The sequence below is a fragment of the Schistocerca piceifrons genome, chromosome 3, assembly GCF_021461385.2.
Source record: "Schistocerca piceifrons isolate TAMUIC-IGC-003096 chromosome 3, iqSchPice1.1, whole genome shotgun sequence".
Lineage (NCBI taxonomy): Eukaryota > Metazoa > Arthropoda > Insecta > Orthoptera > Acrididae > Schistocerca > Schistocerca piceifrons.
Window position 1 is genome coordinate 132,669,668 of NC_060140.1, and position 22,634 is coordinate 132,692,301.

Below are 22,634 nucleotides of genomic sequence, written 5' to 3' on the forward strand. Positions count from 1 at the left end.
GAAGAAGAATGGGTAGCTTTGAGAGATGAAACAGTGAAGAGTATCAAGTAGGTAAAAATATGAGGGCTAGTAGAAATCCTCGGGTAAAAGAAGAGATATTGAATTTAATTCATGAAAGGAGAAACTATAAAATGCACTAAATGAAGCAGGCAAAAAGGAATACACACAACTCGTGAATGAGATCAACAGGAAGTGCAAAAAGGATATGCAAGGATGGCTAGAGAACATATGTAAGGCGGTAGAGGCAAATATCACTATGGATAAGATAGACACTGCCTACAGGAAAATTAAAGAGACCTTTGGAGAAAAGCGAACCACTTGTATGAATTTCAAGAGTTCAGATGGAAAACCCGTCCTAAGCAAACACGGGAAAGCAGAAAGATGAAATCAGTATATAAATGGTCTATACAAGGGCAATGTACAAGGTGTACAACTTTGCTACAACCATTTACCGATAGTTGGCGACAACTGGAAGTAGCGGTCAAAAGAAATAGACCGCAGACTTCAGGCAGTTAGCCTGGACCTCAGTCAACATAAACTCATTCAAACATTAGTTGGTTTGTGTCTGCATCATAAAGTTGTTCTTGATTGAAAATGTCAGTTAACGAGCCTAATTCTCGTCATTTGTGGGAGGTGTTACTGTTTTGTTTCAATATGAAGAAAACAGCAGCAGAGTCTCGTCGAATACTCTCAGATATCTATGGCAAGGGTGCTATTAGTGAAAGAACGTGTCCTGAGTGGTTTCAACCCTTCAAGAACGGCAATTTTAACATTGTAAAACGGCATTGTGATGGAAGAGAGAATGTTTTCGAAGATGCAGAATTGGAGACATTGCTGAGTCAAGACTGCATCAAACTCAAGAAGAAGTGGCATGATTAGTGGGAGTGACACAGCAAGCCATTTCAAAATGTCTCAAGGCTATGGGTATGGTTCAGAAAGAAGGAACTTGGGTCTCGTGTGAGCTGAAACTAAGAGACGTTGAACGGCATTTGTGTGGTTGTGAACAGTTGCTTCAGAGGCAAAAACTGAAGGGATTTCTGCATCACATTGTGACCAGGGATGAAAAATGGTTTCATTACGATAACCCTAAATGCAAAACATCACCGGGATATCCCAGCCATTCCTCCACTCAATGACCAAACCAAATATTCACGGTTCCAAGATCATGCTCTGCATTTGGTGGGACCAGCTCGAGACCGTGTACTATGAGGTGTTAAAACCAAGTGAAAGAATCACAGGTGCTCATTATTGAATGCAATTAATGCGTTTGAGCAGATCATTAGAAGTTTCCTCCCTTTCTTTTCTACATGCAATATTTCTACGTTATCTTCTATGCTATTAAGGGGATGGCCTGTTTCATATATATGGTTCGCAACAGCTGATTTGTCATAATTTCCTAACCTGAACGCATCTTTACGTTCTTTATACCGGATCGCGAATGATCTTCCTGTCTGCCCTATATATTTTGCATCACAAGTTCTGCACTGAATCTTATAAACACCCGATCTTTCAAACTTATTTCTCTTCTCGCCAAAATCATGCTTAAGGCTATACGTCACTATGTTATTCGTCTGAAAAGCTATTTTAACATCGTATGGCTTAAAAATATTTGCTATCTTTTGTGAGACTGTTCCGTAGTATGGCATCGTGATAATTTTCACTTTCTCTCCATCAGGTTTTTTCTTTTTGCACTTTTTACTTTTCCGTAACAGTTTTTTAACCATATCTATTTTGTAACCGTTATTCATCGCTATTCTCTTAACGGTATTAATTTCAGTCTCCCTATCTTTTTCGCTCATAGGTATATTGACTGTCCTATGCACGAGACTACGGAAAGCAGCTTCTTTATAAGCCTGTGGATGGCATGAATCATTCGGGATCACGGCATCAGTCGTAGTTTGTTTTCTATAAACGGAGAACGCATGTTTGTTGCCCTGCTTTTTTATATTCAGGTCCCGTGAGGACATTGAGGAAATAGTAAAAAAGTTCTACGACGCACATAATAAAATAGAATTTACCGTGGAGTATGAAACTGACAATTGTTTACAGTTCCTGGACCTGAATATAAAAAAGCAGGGCAACCTTAATAGCATAGAAGATAACGTAGAAATATTGCATGTAGAAAAGAAAGGGAGGAAACTTGATTTACTAGAGGAATTCGAGATAGCTATCCATGAAAAGAAACAAAGCAATATTCTAAATGCACAAGATAATTTTAAAGAAATGAGATTTTTTAGCGGGTTTTTAGAATTATTTAAGGGTAGATATGCGACTTCAAACTTGTAGCATGTCACTGACGGAGTTGTGAGAGGCTAACGATGGCAGACCAATGCAATAAGGAAATAAGGCGCCCAATAGCATAGCATTACCGTCAAGCACACGGCTGTAACCACGCCACAACACCTAGGCACGTCAGTCCACAACAGCTCCCGAGCCGGCACAGTGCGACAGCATACTTGGTAGCTATGGGACGGCCATCGACTTGCGTCAACAACTTCAGTGTAAGACGAGGACCCACAGTCCAATATACTTTTAATTCTGTTTTACTCTATGGACTTCCCAACTATTTGTGATGGTATTTTGTCTTTTTAGTCCGTTTAATTTCATGACATAGACTTTACAACCTGCTGATGAGAGAATTGTCTCTTGAAATGCGTTGTTAAAATGTATGTATAAGAATCGCGGTTGAATGCTAACAGTGATAACCAATAACTCTAACCATCTGGTGAGCAAGATGTATGAGACAGGCGAAATACGCTCAGATTTCAAGAAGAATATAATAATCCCAATCCTAAAGAAAGCAGGTGTCAACAGACGTGAAAATTACCGAACTATCAGTTTAATACTAACATGAATTCTTTACAAGCAAATGGAAAAAACTGGTAGAAGCCAACCCTGGGGAAGATCAGTTTGGATTCCATAAAAATATTGGAACACATGAGGCAATGCCGACCCTACAACTTATCTTAGAAGACAGATTCAGAAAAGGCAAACCTACGTTTCTAGTATTTGTAGACTTGGAGAAAGCTTTTGACAATCTTGACTGGAATACTCTCTTTAAAATTCTGAAGGTAGCAGGGGTAAAATACAGGGAGCAAAAGGCTATTTACAATTTATACAGAAACCAGATGGCAGTTCTGAGGCGAAGGGCATGAAAGGGAAGCAGTGGTTGGGAAGGGAGTGAGACATGGTTGTAGCCTATCCCCGATATTATTCAGTCTGTATATTAAGCAAGTAGTAAAGGAAACAAAAGAAAAATTTGGAGAAGGAATTAAAATCCATGGAGAAGAAATAAAGACTTTGAGGTTTGCAGATGACACTGTAATTCTGTCAGAGACAGCAAAGGACCCGGAAGAGTAGTCAAATGGAATGGACAGCGTCTTGAAAGGAGGATATAAGATGAACAACAACAAAAGCAAAATGAGGATAATAGAATGCATTTGAATGAAATTAGGTGATGCTGAGCGAATTAGATTAGGAAATGGAACACATAAAGTAGTAGATGAGTTTTGCTATTTGGGGAGCAAAATAACTGATGATGGTCGAAGTAGAGAGGTTATAAAATGTAAACTGGCTATGCGAAGGAAAACATTTCTGAAGAAGAGAAATTTGTTAACATTGAGTGTAGATTTAAGTGGCAGGAAGTCTTTTCTGGAAGTATTTGTATGGAGAGTAGCCACGTATGGAAGTGAAACATGGATGATAAACAGTTTAGACAAGAAGAGAATAGAAGCTTTCAAAATGTGGTGCTACAGAAGAATGCTGAAGATTAGATGGGTAGATCACATAACTAATGAGGAAGTACTGAATAGAATTTGGGAGAAGAGGAAATTGTGGCACAACCTGACTAAAAGAATGGACCGGTTGGTAGGACACGTTCTGAGGAGTCATGGGATCACCAATTTAGTACTGTAGGGAATCGTGGAGGGTAAAAATCATAGAAGACCAAGTGATAAATACACTAAGCAGATTCAGAAGGATGTAGATTGCAGTTGTTACTCGGAGATGAAGAAGCTTGCACAGGATAGAGTAGCACGGAGAGCTGCATCAAACCAATCTCTGGACTGAAGACCTCAACAACAATAGTTTGTGGTGACTTCAGTGTAGATTTTCTAATAAATTCTGATAGGAAAAATGATCTGGAAACTTTATTTGAATCCTAAAATTTGGTCTCAGAAATTAACTTTTCAACATACGTACATAAAGACATTAGGACCCTAATTGATAATGTTTTTGTTGATGAAGCTCAAAGTAAGAAAGTAACTATTTACCCAGTAACAAATGCTCTCTCTGATGACGATGCATGGTTATTTAGGATAAATAACATAACACCTTACGGTATGGATATTCATAAGTGGAAATCAGTTAGAATAATTAGTGACTCTAGGTCAAAATGTTTTGAAGAATAGTTCACTGGAGATGACATGGGATGAAATTGATAATGAACCAAATGCTAACAAAAAATTTACTCTGTTCTATGATAAATTCATATCAATATTTGAAAAAAGGTCTCTGCTTAAGCTAATCAGAAAGGACACTAAAAAACCAGGCAATAAACCATGGATCACTACTTTAGAAAGATATATGGAATGTAGTCAAACGAGAGAAGGAAGACCAACACCAGAACAGGATTACATCACTATTGTACTGAATGAAAGGGCTATAAATTATGAGTGATAGCTAGAAAATGTATTTGCTACTCATTTCTGAAATACAGTAGAAACCACAGGGACAAACGGTACAAGAGAAAAAACATAGCAGTATTTCAAAAAAGGAGCTCTCATAAAATTCAGTCATATGAATGTATCATCAACTTCTCCTACTGAAATTAATAAAATTATACATTCTCTCAAAATTAAAAGCTTGTGTGGTTTTGATGGTATTTCCAATAGAGTATTAAAGATTTGCTCCAATATAATGATTCTGGTCTTATCTGAGATACGTAAAGCACCACTAACTCAAAGAATTTTTCCAGAGAGACTGAAATACACCATTGGTAAACCCCTCTTTAGAAATGGTGATAAGAGACATGTCAAAAACAACTGACATGTTTCACTGCTATCATTTTCCAAAATTTTTGAGAAGGAGATGTATTCTAGAATATTATCTCACCTTAACAACAATAATATCCATATCCTCAGCAAATCACAGTTTGGGTTTCAGAAGGGTTGTTCTACTGAGAAATGCCACTTACACATTCACTTACCAGATTTTACAAGCATTAAATAATAAAATAGTGATGGTTGGCATTTTCTGTGACCTGTCTAAGACATTTGACTGTGATTCACAGTAGTCTCCTAGATAAAGTGAAGTTTTGTGGAACTGATGTTACAGCCGATGAATGGATAATGTAATATCTAACCAAAAGAATGCAGAAAGTTGTGCTTAGTAATGTCCAGGATCATAATTCTGACTGGGGATGAATCACATATGGAGTTCCCCAAGGCTCAGTCTCACATCCACCATTGTTCCTCACATATGTAAACGATCTTCAATACAGTATACAACAAACAGAATTAGTTCTTTTTGCAGATGACACTAGTATTGTAATCAATCCAAACATACATAAAGAAACAGAAGAAATGATAAACACAGTTCTTAAAAGTGTCATTGACTGATTCTCTGCAAATGGTCTCACCCTCAAATTTAAAACATCACAGCACATTCAGTTCTGCACTTCTACGGATACTACATCAATGATTAGTGTAACACATGGTGAGGAAATAAATGGGATAGAAACTTCAAAATTTTTGGGTGTCCATACCAGAATTTGGGTGCTATGAACATGACCTCTTGCTCATCAGATATTCTGTGGTATGCAGATTAGACTACTGCTGAATCTGTCACCCCAGATCATATAAATAATAGATTACTCCCATGAATCTATTAGGTTACATGAAAAATCAATTGCTGCCCTTATCATAAAATGTTATTTACCACATTCCTGAAATCATCAGGGGCTTCACTTATTGCTTATTGCTGGCAGAACTATGCATTTCAATTTTATAATTTACTTTAATGGTTGCTGAATGATAAAGTTTGATCTGGTAAAACACAAGGTGCACAACTTTGCTTCCGCCGTTTGCCGATAGCTGGCAACAACAGTAAGTAGCGGTCGAAAGAAACAGATCGCAGACTTCAGACAGTTAGTCTGGACCTCGGTCAACATAACCTCATTCAAACATTAGTCAATTTGTGTCTGCATCATAAAGTTGTTCTTGGTTGAAAATGTCAGTTTACGAGCCTAATTCTCGTCATTTGTGGGAGGTGTTACTGTTTTGTTTCAATATGAAGAAAACAGCGGCTGAGTCTCATCGAAAGCTCTCAAGTAAGTATGTTAAGGATTCTATTAGTGAAAGAAGATGTCCTGAGTGGTTACAATGCTTCAAGAATGGTGATTTTAATGTCGTAGTCTGGCATAGTGGTGAAAGAGAGAATGTTTTCTAAGATGCAGAATTGGAGACATTGCTGAGTGAAGACTCGCGTCAAACTGAAGAAGAAGTGGCACAATTAGTGGAAGTGACACAGAAAGCCATTTCAAAACATCTCAAAGCTATGGGCATGATTCAGAAAGAAGGAACTTGGGGTCCCGTGTGAACTTAAACCAAGAGACATTGAACGGTGTTTGTGTGTTCGTGAACAGTTGCTTCAGAAGCAAAAACAGAATGGATTACTGCATCACATTGTGACCAGGGACGAAAAATGGGTTCATTACAATAACCCTAAATGCAAAAATCATGGGGATATCCCGGCCATGCTTCCAAGTCAACGGTCAAGCCGAATATTCATGGCTCCAAGATCATGTTCTGCATTTGGTGGGACCAGCTCGGCGTCGTGTACTATGAGGTGTTAAAACCAAGTGGAACAATCACAGGTGCTCGTTATTGAATGCAATTAATGTGTTTGAGCAGAGCATTAAAAGACAAATGGCCGCAATACAGCAAGAAGCACAATAAAGTGATTTTGCAGCACGACAACGCTCGACCCCACGTTGCAGAAAGAGGTCAAAACGTACTTGGAAAAGTTAAAATGGGAAGTCCTACACCACCCGCTGTATTCTCCAGACATTACTCCCTCTGACTATCACCTGTTTAGATCAATGGCGCATGGCCTGGCTGACCAACACTTCTGATCTCATGAAGAGGTCACAAATTGGATCGATTCGTGGATCACTTCAAAAGATGAACAATTTTTTCGATGCAGGATTCATACACTGCCCAAAAGATGGGAGAAAGTAGTGGCCAGCGATGGAAAATACTTTGAATGATGCGTGTGTAACCAATTTGTTTCATTAAAGCCTCAAATGGTGGAGAAAAAACGGCGGGAGCAAAGTTGAACACCTTGTAATATTTATTCAAACAGTGTGTAAATATTGCTCAGGACATACAAACATCAAGGTTATGAAACAATTTGAGAATGGATTAACATAATTAAAACAGAACAATGATAAGAAAATGGTTGGTTGTTAGGGTCACCACCAGCATGATGCTGGACAATTATGGTTGAGATGTTGCCCAGACACATAAAAGACACAAATTACACTTTCAACTGTAATTGCAAAATTTTAAAATTACATAAAAAAGATATGAATTTGGACAGAACACACAACAGAGCAATGAATAACAGAACAGATCAGAAAGAAACATCACTAGGCATGGGCAAGCCGCACTGAGTTAACTCAATAATGAAATGAAACATGGGTGGTTTAAAAAAAGAATCTATTTTGAAGCAAGAATTAGATTGCAGAAAAACTTGCATACCAATGCGTGAAGCATGTGGAACAAATTAAGAAGACTAAAAATTAGTAACCTGGAATGAACTTCTCTTCCCTCATTATATCATGATTCCCAAAGTCGTGAGTGTACATTGCAAATGTAGTCTTACCATGAGTGCCATTGAAGCGGTTACTGACACACCGAGGTGCACTGAGCTGCAGCAACTGTTAACTGTTGCTGCTCTGAGCTGATGTGATGGGTTTGCAAGTCACAGATCTCACCATCCTCCTCATTACCTGCTCCGGATGCACATTAAGTTCAAAGTGAAACTTCGAAGACTTGGCAGAGGGCCAAAGCAAGAAAAACAAGTGTGAGCACAAAGTCCAGAGTAGCCTCATCAAGTACAAATTTGAATCATAATACTAATACGAATCTAAATATGACCACATATCATCTCTCCATTTATGGTAGCCCTCCTTCAGGCAACAGGAAAGACACCCATGCACAGTCTTTTTTAACCAGTCCCAAAAAGGGCCTAAGTGCTCTCCCAGTCAGAGATCCAAAGTCCATTCTCTACCTCCAACCATCAAATTAAATGTATCTGTCGATGAGATACTTATATATGGAAATGGGTGATGAGTGTAGCACTGTTACACACCCACACTTTTTTGTCAGAAATTCTGGAAATTTTGTTGGGCCTTGAACACTGTTCCCACAGGAAGAGCAAAGTTTGGGAATTTCCAAAAGCACATTTTGGAACCCCTAAAACAGCTTAGTTTAGTCACATTTGCACTTAGAACCTTTGAAAATCCTGGGGCGAGACAAATCAGTAAGTTGACATATTTTGGGGAGTTTCATTCAATAATGTCTTGTTGAATAATGTTATGGGGTAACTCATATCTAAGAAACAATGCCTTTGTTGCTCAAAAACGTGCTGTGAGAATAATATGCGTTGATCACCCACGATCATATTGTAGATATCTGTTCAAGGAGCTGGGCATTCTGATTACATTTATTACCTCATGAAGTTCGTAGCAAATAAGCCACCGCAGTTCAAGAGAAAGAATGATGTACATAATTAGAACACCGGAAGAAAAAGTGACATTCATTACTCCACATTAAGATTGTCTCTAGTACAAAATGGGGTGAACAATGCTGCAACAAAAATATTTGATCACTCACCCAGTGACATAAAATGTCTGACAAACAGCAAAGTAAGACTTGAAAACAAACTAAGAAAGTTTCTCCTTGACAACTCTTTCTATTCCATAGAAGAATTTCTATTATTGTAAAGTGTAAAATATGATGGGTGATGGGTATGAACTACTAGTTCATATCTGTATACTTTTTTTCTAAAAAAAGAACATAGAAATGTTCAGCATTAAACACATATTCAAATTAATTTGCAAGTAAATGGAAAGAGACTCCTTCCTTATCATTACAATTTATTGTGCAAAATGATCCATGGAACATGAAACTAATTAACTAACATAGTAACGTGCTCACTGTATGATAGTTACTCAATCCACCCCTCCTAATATTCAGCATCCTTCTGTAGCACCACACTTCCAAAGCTTCTGTTCTCTGCTTGTATGAACTACTTATCACTGATGTTTCACTTCCACATAAGGCTATGCTCCAGACAAATGGTTCAAATGGTTCTATGCACTATGGGACTTAACATCTGAGGTCATCAGTCCCCTAGACTTAGACCTACTTAAACCTAGGACATCACACACATCCATGCCCGAGGCAGGATTCGAACCTGCTCCAGACATATACCTTCAGAAAAATCTTCCTAACACCTAAATTTATATTATATGTTAAAAATTCCACTTTCTTTTTAGAAATTCCTTTTGAGCTATAGTCAGTGTGCATTCTATTTCACCCATCATCAGTTATTTTACTGCCCAAATAGCTAAACTCATCTACTATTTTAAGTGTCTTGTTTCATAATCTAATTTTCTCAGTAGCACCTGATTTAATTTGACTACACTTCATTACCTGCATTTTACTTTTGTTCAATGTTCATCATATAACCTCTTTTTGAAGCCTTATCCATTCTGTTCAACTGCTTTTCCAACTCTTTTGCTGCCTCGGCCGGAATTACAATGTCACCGACAAAACTCAAAGTTTTATTTCTTCTCTTGCAGTTTTAATTTCCTCTTCAAATTTCTCCTTGATTTTCTTCACAGCTTGCTCCATGTACTAACTGTATAACATTGTTGATAGGCTACAATTCTGTCTCACTCCGTCCTCAACCACAGCTCCACTTTCATGTGTTTTGACTCTCGTAACTGCAGTCTGGTTTCTGTACAAGTTGAAGTTCTGTGTATTTTATCCCTGCTACCTTCAAAATTTCAAAGAATTCATTCCAATCAACACTGTCAAAAATCTTTTCCGAATCTACAAATACTATGAACATAGGTTTGGCCTCCTTTAACCTGTCTTTTAAGATAAGACATAAGGTCAGTATTGCCTCGTGTGCCCTGCATATCTCCAGTACACAAACTAATCTTCTCTCAGGTTGGGTTCTACCTGTTTTTCCATTCTGTAAATAATTTGTCAGTATTTTGCAACCATGACTTATTAGACTATAGCACTCTCCAATTATGATTCCCATTGTACCAAATAAATGATCATTTTGGTGAGCACCATTTTGCTCTGCAATTTTTGGGGGAAAATGTTTATTTTAAGCACAGTTAACACTATGTAAATCACATGAGATAGAAAAAAAGGCAAAAAAATCGCTTTTGAGATGCATGGATGGATTCATGAAAAAGTTATGTTGATCAGAAGTGAAACAATAAGAATTAAACTAGATTTTATCAAGAACTGTTTCTTTTGTGGGGATGAGGGATAATATTTAGAACAGAAGGGTGCAAAACCTCAGTGGCTGTTAATGCCAGTGTTAGCAAATTCCACCTCACAGCTAGAAAAATTATGTGATGTGACAATGTCTCACACACGAAATGACAGGAGAAATTTTAAATTAGATAATTTGCTGTCTTGGTTAAAAATTAACTGAAAGTTCTAAAGAAAGACATACAATTATTAGTTTACACAAAAAAAATTATTCTGAAACAAGTTTACCTGAAGAACAACAAAAAATAAATCGCTGTACACCTGTAATGAACACACTGCACACACATGCAGTTTTGGGTCATAGAAAAGTACCAGTTCAAAACGACTGTAAAAATTTCGAAATGTGAATGTGAGAGAGATACAGAAACCCAATTAAAAACTGTAAGTTGCCACACAGCAGTTAAACTGGGTACTATAGAGATTGGTGCAGAAACAAAAATATGGGTTTGAGCAAATTCATATTTGTGCACTTCCAACATTCTGACTGCCATTTTCTACCACAGAGAAATGACACCAGTCAGTCTCTACACTGATTCTGTAATTTTTTTCATGTTTTGTGGTGCCTAATTGACACAGCAAGCCCAAATTTCTATCACTGATAGTTCCATAAAATCTCTTCAGGTACTTTTTATTAGTGAAGATGCTTGGCAATCCAAATTCCAGGAATTCGACTAGGGCTTCCAGATGACTTACAGCCCTTAACCAGAATGAGATTTTCACTCTGCAGTGGAGTGTGCGCTGATATGAAACTTCCTGGCAGATTAAAACTGTGTGCCCGACCGAGACTCGAACTCGGGACCTTTGCCTTTCGCGGGCAAGTGCTCTACCATCTGAGCTACCGAAGCACGACTCACGCCCGGTCGTCACAGCTTTACTTCTGCCAGTATCTCGTCTCCTACCTTCCAAACTTTACAGAAGCTCTCCTGCGAACCTTGCAGAACTAGTACGCCTGAAAGAAAGGTTACTGCAGAGACATGGCTTGGCCACAGCCTGGGGGATGTTTCCAGAATGAGATTTTCACTCTGCAGCGGAGTGTGCGCTGATATGAAACTTCCTGGCAGATTAAAACTGTGTGCCCGACCGAGACTCGAACTCGGGACCTTTGCCTTTTGCGGGCAAGTGCTCTACCATGTGAGCTACCAAAGCGCGACTCACGCCCGGTCCTCACAGCTTTACTTCTGCCAGTATCTCATCTCCTACCTTCCAAACTTTACAGAAACTCTCTAGCGAACCTGGTAGAGCACTTGCCCGTGAAAGGCAGAGGTCCCGAGTTCGAGTCTCAGTCGGGCACACAGTTTTAATCTGCCAGGAAGTTTCATATCAGCGCACACGCCGCTGCAGAGTGAAAATCTCATTCTGGAAACATCCCCTAGGTTGTGGCCAAGCCATGTCTCCGCAGTATCCTTTCTTTCAGGAGTGCTAGTTCTGCAAGGTTCGCAGGAGGGTTTCTGTAAAGTTTGGAAGGTAGGAGACGAGATACTGGCAGAAGTAAAGCTGTGAGGACTGGGCGTGAGTCGTGCTCCGATAGCTGAGATGGTAGAGCACTTGCCCGCGAAAGGCAAAGGTCCCGAGTTTGAGTCTTGGTCGGGCACACAGTTTTAATCTGCCAGGAAGTTTCAGCCCTTAACCATTTCATCAATCACTGGACAAGTAATGTACGTCTACATACATACTCTACAAACCACTCTGATGTGCATCGGAGAGGGTACTCAGCACGATACCATGTGTTAAAAGTGTTTCTTCACATTCCAATTATGTATGAAGCATGAATAGTATGATACTTTTGCACATGCTGTTATTAGTCTAATCATGTATTCTTATCTTTAAGAGAGCAATACGTACGAGGATGAAGAATATATCTAGCTTCTTTGCTTAATACTCGTTATTAAAATTTTGTTAAGTAGGTGCTCATTGGATAATTGGTATCTCTCTTCAAGAGCCTGCCTTTCAAATTTTTCGTTCCTGGTACATTCTCTTATGGGTTGAACAAACCTGTGAAAATTCATGCTGTCTTTCTTTGTAGGTGTTCAGTGTCTCAATATACTCATATTTCATACACTCAAGCAGTATCCTAAAATCGTACACACAAGAGAGTTGTACATAGACACCTTTGTAGGCATGCTGCATTTCTATGCATCCTGCAAATGAAATGAAGTCTCCAATCTGCCTTACCGCAACTGAGCCTATGTCATCGTTCCATGTCATATCTGTAAAAACTGTATCACTTAAGTATTTGTACATGATGTCTAATTTTAATTATGAATAATTGATATTACAGTCATAGGATACTACAGTTTTTTGCCTTGTGAAGTGCATAATTGCACTGTCTGAACATTTAAAACAAGTTGCCAATCTTTGAACCATTTTGATATCTTATTTAGAACTGACTGGCTATTTGTGCAGCTTTATTGAGACAGTACTTCATCACAGAAAAATGCATAATCTGGAAAAAATCTGAGATTACTTTCAATAATTCCTCCTTCTTTGCCTTTTTCCCATTTCTCTCAGATGCCATTCCCCACACCACCACTGCCTCCATCTGTCAGTGTCTAGAGCAAATGTCATGCAAACATGAGAGAAAATTTACTAAATGTTTGCTTAGGGTGTGTCTGAGGTGGGATGTGGGTACCAACCTTGTATTTATCTAGTTGGATGTGAAAAACTGCCTATTAGATTAGATTAGATTCAACTTTCATTCCACAGACCCAAAAATGAGATAACTCTCATGGATGTGGGACATGTCAAAAGTATAACATAAAAAAATAAAACATTTGAATATAATACCCAATACCCTGACCATCTGTCAGGAGATTATCAAAATAAGTGAATACATTACAGTAAACTGGAACTGCTAATATTTACGGAATTAATACACTGTCACATTGAAAAATAGTTATGCACTTTTAATAAATTTATCATACACAAAATACTTAATCTTGACTGTTGTGACTAAGTGCTGTCAAAACTGAAATCCAACAGACATTTTTACTTAAGCTAGTCTTACAGTCCCTGTTAAGATACTAATCTATAGAGTAACAATACAACGAAAAGGATAGTTACTACTCATCGTACAACAGAGATGTTGAGTCGCAGACAGGCACAATGAAAGTACTGTTGGAAAGTTAGCTTTCGGCCAATAAGGCATTTGTCAAAAATAGACAACTTACACACATGCACACACTCACACAAACGCAATCCACACACACATGACCACAGTCTCTGGAAGCTGGATCCAGACTGCAAGCAGCAGGACATTATGGGAGAGTCAACTGGGTGGGGTTAAAGGGGTGGCTGGGGTGAGGAGGGGGAGGGATAACAGGGTAGGGGTGGGGGATGGTAAAAAGACTGGGCATTTTGGTGGAATAGAGGGCTGTGTAGTGATGGAATGGGAACAGGGAAGGGGCAGCTAGATGGGAAAGGACAATGACTAATGAAGGTTGATGCCAGGAGGATTATGAGAACGTAGGATATATTGCACGGAGAGTTCCCACAAGTGCAATTCAGGATCTAGATGGCACAGGCTGTGAAGCAGTCAGTAAAACGAAGAACATCACGTTAGGTGACATGCTCAGTAACAGGGTAGTCCAGTTGGTTCTTGGACATAGTTTGTCGATGGCCATTCATGCTGACAGGCAACTTGTGGTTGTCATTTATTTATTTATGTATTTATTTACATTTTCTTTGCGTGGAACCATCGTAATGATGGCTTTTGCAAATGTCAGACTTAATACTATGGTTATATTTATGCTTATAAAATACACTAGATTCTGTAGCTGTTGCTTCTTATGTCTATTTTTTACGTTTATCACATTACAACTGATATGCTAATGCCTCATGTTACAATCACTATCTTAAAATTCATTGAAAGAATATAAACATTTTTCTATTAGAAAAGATTTTAATTTTGTTTTAAAAACATTTCCCGTGTACGTTCTTAGAGAGTTTGGTAACTTGTTACACCAAATCTAACCAGTGATATATGGACTTCTATCAGTCATTTTTAATGTTGTTCTGTTACGGAAATAGTTACACTTTGTTCTAGTGTTGTGATCATGTACATCACTGCCCCTGATAGCTTCCGTTGGTTGACTCAGCTACTCAGCCCCATAGTTCAATTCCGTAATTGAGAAAGGAGTAAAGTGTTCCATAATATACTAATTTCAGTGCTTGGCTAGGAACTATCTTTGCGAGCTGGATGAGGAGATATATGGCACTACTGACTTTTCCGCATACGAAATTAATGTGGTATGTCCACCACAAATTTTCATCAACATATATATACACCCAGGAATTTACAGTTACCATTTTCTGTTGCAGAGATATTACACACACTATTCATATTGTTGTGATGAGAACTGCCTGTTTTAAATGTCAGTAGTTGAGATTTGGTGACATTCACCTTGAGTCCCTGATCATTGAACTATTTTGTTACTTCTGTTACACCCCTAGTAGCAAGAGATTCTAGCTCTTTAGATTCACTCCCATAGAATTGACGTGTCATCTGCATAGCTTACAATACGGGAGTTAATGGGTTGTTCAATGTCGTTAATATATATAAGGAAGGGAAAGGGTCCAAGGATTGAGCCCTGTGGTACACCTTGTAATACAGGTTCACTGGTGGACTGGGAGTTCATGATTTTATTATCTAGTTTGTATGACAATTTAGTGCTTTGCTTACGATTCAACAGGTATGTGGTTAGAAGATTCATGGCTTGATCCCCAATACTATAAGATTTTAGCTTTTTAAGAAGTACCCTATGGTTTACCATATCAAATATACCTGCAGTCTGCATCTTCTGGTCCAACAGACAGTAAATTTCATGGATGAACTGTGTAACTGCTGTGGTTGTACTTAGCTCTTTTCTGAAGCCATGCTGGGAATCTACAAGCAGTTTATGTTTTGTGAAAAAGGCACTTTGCTGAGAAAGGATAATGCTTTAGAATATCTTACTAAAAGTGGGAATTAATGATATTGGTCTATAGTTGGAGACTTCTTCCTTACTTCCCTTTTTATACACTGGTTTCACTACACTCATTTTTAGAACTGTTGGATAAATGTTTTCTCTAATGCTGCAATTAATCAGGTGAGTAAGAGGTTTAGAGATTTCTTTTAAGCACGCTTTAGTAATAGCACTGGATTCACCATCCCTACCAGATGAAATTTCTTTAGCATGTATATTGTCCTGCAAACCTCCTGCTCATTCACTTCCACAAATTCAAATTCAGTACACTGTGTGAAATGACATCGAATCTCTACCTGTGAATCTGTAATATGCGTTGATTGTTCACCAGAAATGTAGTAGTTATTAAAAATATTACATATAGTATCTGGGTTTTTTATAATGTTACCATCATGTCTTATGCTGAGTGGTTCCATGATCATCTTGTTGGGACCCTTTCGGTATTTGCAATCAGCTTCCAAGATGCTTTGCTTATGTTGTCAGACTGTTCTATTGTTTTGCTGTTAATCTGCTTCCTTAGATTAACAATTTCATTTTTAAAAGTTTTTTTGGCCCTATTGTATTTTTCCTTGAAAACCTGCATAGTAGTAGCTTTATAAAGCTGGTCTAGATCATGTACTTGCTGCCTGAGCCTAATCAGATTTGTCAGGAGTTTTAGTCTAGGATTACTTCCATTTTGACCGTGTTTAACTACCTTCTGGCTTTCTCTGACTGGACAACTATATTCATAATGGTGCAATAGGGTTGAGTAGAATTAATTTTTGTTATTTTAGGCACAACTGAATTTTTGTATTCTATCACCTGACAGAAGTGGTCAGAATAAAGAAAATCTGGAACACGTGAGGCAATACTGACCTTACGACTTATCTTAGAAGAAAGATTAAGGAAAGGCAAACCTACGTTTCTAGCATTTGTAGACTTAGAGAAAGCTTTTGACAATGTTGACTGGAATACTCTCTTTCAGATTCTAAAGGTGGCAGGGGTAAAATACAGGGAGCGAAAGGCTATTTACAATTTGTACAGAAACCACATGGCAGTTATAAGAGTCGAGGGACATGAAAGGGAAGCAGTTGTTGGGAAGGGAGTAGGACAGGGTTGTAGCCTCTCCCTGATGTTGTTCAATCTGTATATTGAGCAAGCAGTAAAGGAAACAAAAGAAAAATTCGGAGTAGGTATTAAAATTCAGGGAGAAGAAATAAAAACTTTGAGGTTCGCCGATGACATTGTAATTCTGTCAGAGACAGCAAAGGACTTGGAAGAGCGGTTGAATGGAATGGACAGTGTCTTGAAAGGAGGATATAAGATGAACATCAACAAAAGCAAAACAAGGATAATGGAATGTAGTCTAATTAAGTCGGGTGATGCTGAGGGAATTAGATTAGGAAATGAGGCACTTAAAGTAGTAAAGGAGTTTTGCTATTTGGGGAGCAAAATAACTGATGATGGTCGAAGTAGAGAGGATATAAAATGTAGGCTGGCAATGGCAAGGAAAGCATTTCTGAAGAAGAGAAATTTGTTAACATCCAGTATTGATTTAAGTGTCAGGAAGTCATTTCTGAAAGTATTCGTATGGAGTGTAGCCATGTATGGAAGTGAAACATGGACGATAAATACACTCCTGGAAATGGAAAAAAGAACACATTGACACCGGTGTGTCAGACCCACCATACTTGCTCCGGACACTGCGAGAGGGCTGTACAAGCAATGATCACACGCACGGCACAGCGGACACACCAGGAACCGCGGTGTTGGCCGTCGAATGGCGCTAGCTGCGCAGCATTTGTGCACCGCCGCCGTCAGTGTCAGCCAGTTTGCCGTGGCATACGGAGCTCCATCGCAGTCTTTAACACTGGTAGCATGCCGCGACAGCGTGGACGTGAACCGTATGTGCAGTTGACGGACTTTGAGCGAGGGCGTATAGTGGGCATGCGGGAGGCCGGGTGGATGTACCGCCGAATTGCTCAACACGTGGGGCGTGAGGTCTCCACAGTACATCGATGTTGTCGCCAGTGGTTGGCGGAAGGTGCACGTGCCCGTCGACCTGGGACCGGACCGCAGCGACGCACGGATGCACGCCAAGACCGTAGGATCCTACGCAGTGCCGTAGGGGACCGCACCGCCACTTCCCAGCAAATTAGGGACACTGTTGCTCCTGGGGTATCGGCGAGGACCATTCGCAACCGTCTCCATGAAGCTGGGCTACGGTCCCGCACACCGTTAGGCCGTCTTCCGCTCACGCCTCAACGTCGTGCAGCCCGCCTCCAGTGGTGTCGCGACAGGCGTGAATGGAGGGACGAATGGAGACGTGTCATCTTCAGCGATGAGAGTCGCTTCTGCCTTGGTGCCAATGATGGTCGTATGCGTGTTTGGCGCCGTGCAGGTGAGCGCCACAATCAGGACTGCATACGACCGAGGCACACAGGGCCAACACCCGGCATCATGGTGTGGGGAGCGATCTCCTACACTGGCCGTACACCACTGATGATCATCGAGGGGACACTGAATAGTGCACGGTACATCCAAACCGTCATCGAACCCATCGTTCTACCATTCCTAGACCGGCAAGGGAACTTGCTGTTCCAACAGGACAATGCACGTCCACATGTATCCCGTGCCACCCAACGTGCTCTAGAAGGTGTAAGTCAACTACCCTGGCCAGCAAGATCTCCGGATCTGTCCCCCATTGAGCATGTTTGGGACTGGATGAAGCGTCGTCTCACGCGGTCTGCACGTCCAGCACGAACGCTGGTCCAACTGAGGCGCCAGGTGGAAATGGCATGGCAAGCCGTTCCACAGGACTACATCCAGCATCTCTACGATCGTCTCCATGGGAGAATAGCAGCCTGCATTGCTGCGAAAGGTGGATATACACTGTACTAGTGCCGACATTGTGCATGCTCTGTTGCCTGTGTCTATGTGCCTGTGGTTCTGTCAGTGTGATCATGTGATGTATCTGACCCCAGGAATGTGTCAATAAAGTTTCCCCTTCCTGGGACAATGAATTCATGGTGTTCTTATTTCAATTTCCAGGAGTGTAGTTTGGACAAGAAGAGAATAGAAGCTTTCAAAATGTGGTGCTACAGAAGAATGCTGAAGATTAGGTGGGTAGATCACATAACTAATGAGGAAGTATTGAATAGGATTGGGGAGAAGAGAAGTTTGTGGCACAACTTGACCAGAAGAAGGGATCGGTTGGTAGGACATGTTCTGAGGCATCAAGGGATCACCAATTTAGTATTGGAGGGCAGCGTGGAGGGTAAAAATCGTAGAGGGAGACCAAGAGATGAATACACTAAGCAGATTCAGAAGGATGTAGGTTGCAGTAGGTACTGGGAGATGAAAAAGCTTGCACAGGATAGAGTAGCATGGAGAGCTGCATCAAACCAGTCTCAGGACTGAAGACCACAACAACAACAACATCACCTGACAGAAGTGGTCAGAATAAAGAAAATCTAAGTTACTATAATTTACCTTATCTGTAACATCTTTGTTGATTATAGCATAATCTATTCTAGTGGATCATGTGTCCGTCACTCTGGTGTCAGAGTTCACTATATTTACAAGATTGTATGAGGTCAGTACATCACTAAGTTTCAAGTTTACTATACTACTTGAGTTTGCATCTATATTAAAGTCACATAATATAGTAAGGTCATTAGAACCAGCCTGACCAGCAACACTACTAAGTTTATCCATAAACAGCATTACATCAGCATTTGGTGGCCTATATACTCCAATCACTTTATGCTTTGGTAACTTAAGATCATTACTGTGGAGTACAATACCTGTCATTTCAATTGATCCTTCTGTGGTGTGGTGTTCAAGAAAGGAAATTTTTTTAGCTTCTACATCCTTATTAACATAAATTGCCACACCACCACCTTCATGATTTTGCCTACAATAACTACTTGGTAGTATGTAACCATCTAATCTATAGTATATTATTTCACTGCATTTTAGCCCATGTTCCATTATTAATAGTACATGTGGCAAGTGCTCCTCAATGAATATTTTTAGAATGTCTAGTTTGTCTCTGAGATATTGCACATTTAAGTGCATTAACTTTAAGGGTGTTATCCCTTCTTGTTTATTTACCATCTAGCACGAATCAAAATTGTTTCACTTTTTACATTTTGCATACACTGGTTTTTTGGAACTGACCTGCAATGATTGAGCACTTACTTCACAGCCTGGCTTTTCTTTGCGCGCATGGGACTCAGTCATATCCAAAATACATCCCTGAAAACTATTATTATGGTCCTTTATTCTAAAAAAAGTCTCGTTGTTGTAGCCCAGAGCAATTGGAGCTTTCTCCACATTGCCTTTCTCGCACAGTTTGCTTATGTGGGAAACTAGCTTGGCCTTCCTTTTCCTGTTTATGTGGAATCTGTGTTTTGTATGTTCATCACAACTCATCTTACTTAAGTCTATCAAATGTACATGGCTAAATTTATCACACATTTTCTTTAGCTCGGAATTGTAGTGTCGAATCTCTTTGTTTACACACGACCACAGTGGTAAATCATGTCGCACTGCCCACATAGAATGCAGCAAAGTGGTTGCAGCTTAACTTGTAGATCATGTGAGTGGTTCTACAGATAGCCTTGCCTCTAATGGGATAGTTGAAGTTTGTGACAGGACTGGAGTAGATGGTGGTGGGAGGATATATGGGATAGGATAGGTCTTACATCTAGGTCTATTACAGGGACATGAGCCATGAGGCAAGGGGTAGGAGCAGGGGTTGTGTAGGGATGGACGTGAGGATATTGTAGGTATGGTGGGTGGTGGAATATCACTGTGGGAGGAGTTGGTAGGACATTTCTCATTTCAGGGCATGATGAGAGGTATTGAAATGTCATGTTACGTCATTGTCCTTACCCATTTAGCCCCTTCCCTGTCCTCATTCCAGCACTAGACAGTCCTCTATTCCACCAATGCACTCAGTCTTTTTACTTCTCTCCTTTTCTGCTAACCCCCCTATCTCTCCCTCCCCTTCGTCTAACCTCCCAACTGCACCTACCTGCCCCAATCTTCACCTTGTCCCTGCACACTCCCCAGCATCACTTTACAGTCCCCCATCTTTATCCTGTGATCCTTCCCCATCTCTGCCCCAGCCTCCTGCTTACCCCCACCCGGTTGCCTCTCCCATAATGCCTTGCTGCTCACAGGCTGGCTCCAGCTGCCTGATTGGTCATGTGTGTGCGAGTTGCTTTTGCATGAGTGTGTGTGTTTGTGTATGTTGTCTGTTTTTGACAATGGCCTTATTGGCTGGAAGCTAACTTTACGACAGTCTTTTTGTTGTGCCTTTCTGCGACTCAGCGTCTCTGCTATATGGTGAGTAGCAACTATCCTTTCCATCCTGGATTTTCCATTGTTTGATTTCATCTATAGAGTAGGAGGAGTTGCCTATCAAAAAGTCTTTCAAACTCTGTGTAAACCGTACTTTATCTGATACCTAGTTTTTAATGGTTGCTGACAATTTATTGAAAATGCATGTGCAGGCTGTCCAGCTCACCAAATCCTTGAAGTGGCACATTAACTCGCTCAGCTATGTGGGCAGGTTACTATTCATATTGTCTGCCAAGTAATTAATGCACAATATGAGCAACAAGTGTCCCAACATCATTCCCTGTGTTACTGAAGTTATTATTTCTGTTGTCTACTCTCCAGCAAAGATAACATGTGTTCTACCACCTAAGAAACCCTTAGCCGTCACAGTTTTCTTTGATAGCCTGTATAATCATATTTTTGTTAATAATTAACTGTGCAATACTGCTTAAAATGCTTTTTGGAAGCCAATAAATAGTGCACCACCTGATTATCCTGATCCATAACTTCAGGATTCATGATAAAAGTGCAGATTATTTCACATGATCAGGGTTTTAGGAGTCCATGTCGTTTGGCAAGGAGCTCATTCTGTTTGAGATATCTAATTATGTTTGAGATCAGTTTTCTACAACAAATGGATAACAATGAGATAGGATGGTAGTTTTGAGGCTCATATCTGCTATCCTTCTTGTAGATGGGTATTACCTGTGCTTTTCTCCAAACACTCTTTTGTTAAAAAAATCTATATTGTATTATACATAATATGTAGATAAGAGTAGAAGATTCCTCAAACTATAATTGTATGGAGCTTTGTGTTTGCCTGCATTTGGTTCCAACAGTTAATAAAGAAATTAGAAAAAATGTTTGTCTAATTCACAGAGCAGTCAACGTTCAGAGCAGTTTAAGGCTCAAAAATCCCATAGAAATGTTTTGGTGGGCTGAAAGATGTCAATGGTGTGGAAGTATTAGAAATTAAATGGGATCATACTTCACCAACTGTGAGGTTCTAACGTTTATGACAATGATTTAAAGCATGAAGTAGATGTACCAACTTCTTTTATACGAGGCGACTTACTTGAGATTCGCAGCCGATCTTCTTTGCTGGCTAGCTGGCTGCTGAAGAACTCTCTTGACTTTGTCTCTGTAGAATGATGCTAGCTACAGGAATATTTAAGCCTCTCTTTCTACTTGTGAAGTAAGTAGATATGCGAACTTTACATTTCATTAACCAATGGTATATTTGAGCTCCATAAAGAATAAAATTCTCACTTTCCACATACATATACGACTGTCCAATGTCAGAAACAAATTTAATTACATTTATAAAAGAGTTGGCTTAATAACCATGACTACTTCAAATGAATCATAAAAAAGGTCTTGCCTCTAACAAGGCTGGATTAGGAGTTTTCAAGATCACTTTTTCAACTGTTCTTCTTTCACATAACAACAGTCAATGACACAATAGGCAAAGAGATGCATAAAAACTCCATGGTTCTTCCTCTAAAACATCTATGGATTGCCTGACAAACACTTGTCAGTTCCGTTCAACTGCCGCTTCTACTTTCTTCTCGTGACCGACTTTAAACCTGCACACACAAACATGTGACACACAGTCGGTAGGATTTTACCGTCCCACACTCGTATCTAGAATATCGTGTGTTTGAGGGGGTAGAAGGCTGAGTGGTTCTAGAATTTACACAGAAATTCTCGAATCACTACAAGGTGCAATGTAAAAACCATTACCTAACTTCTTCTTCTTCTTCCT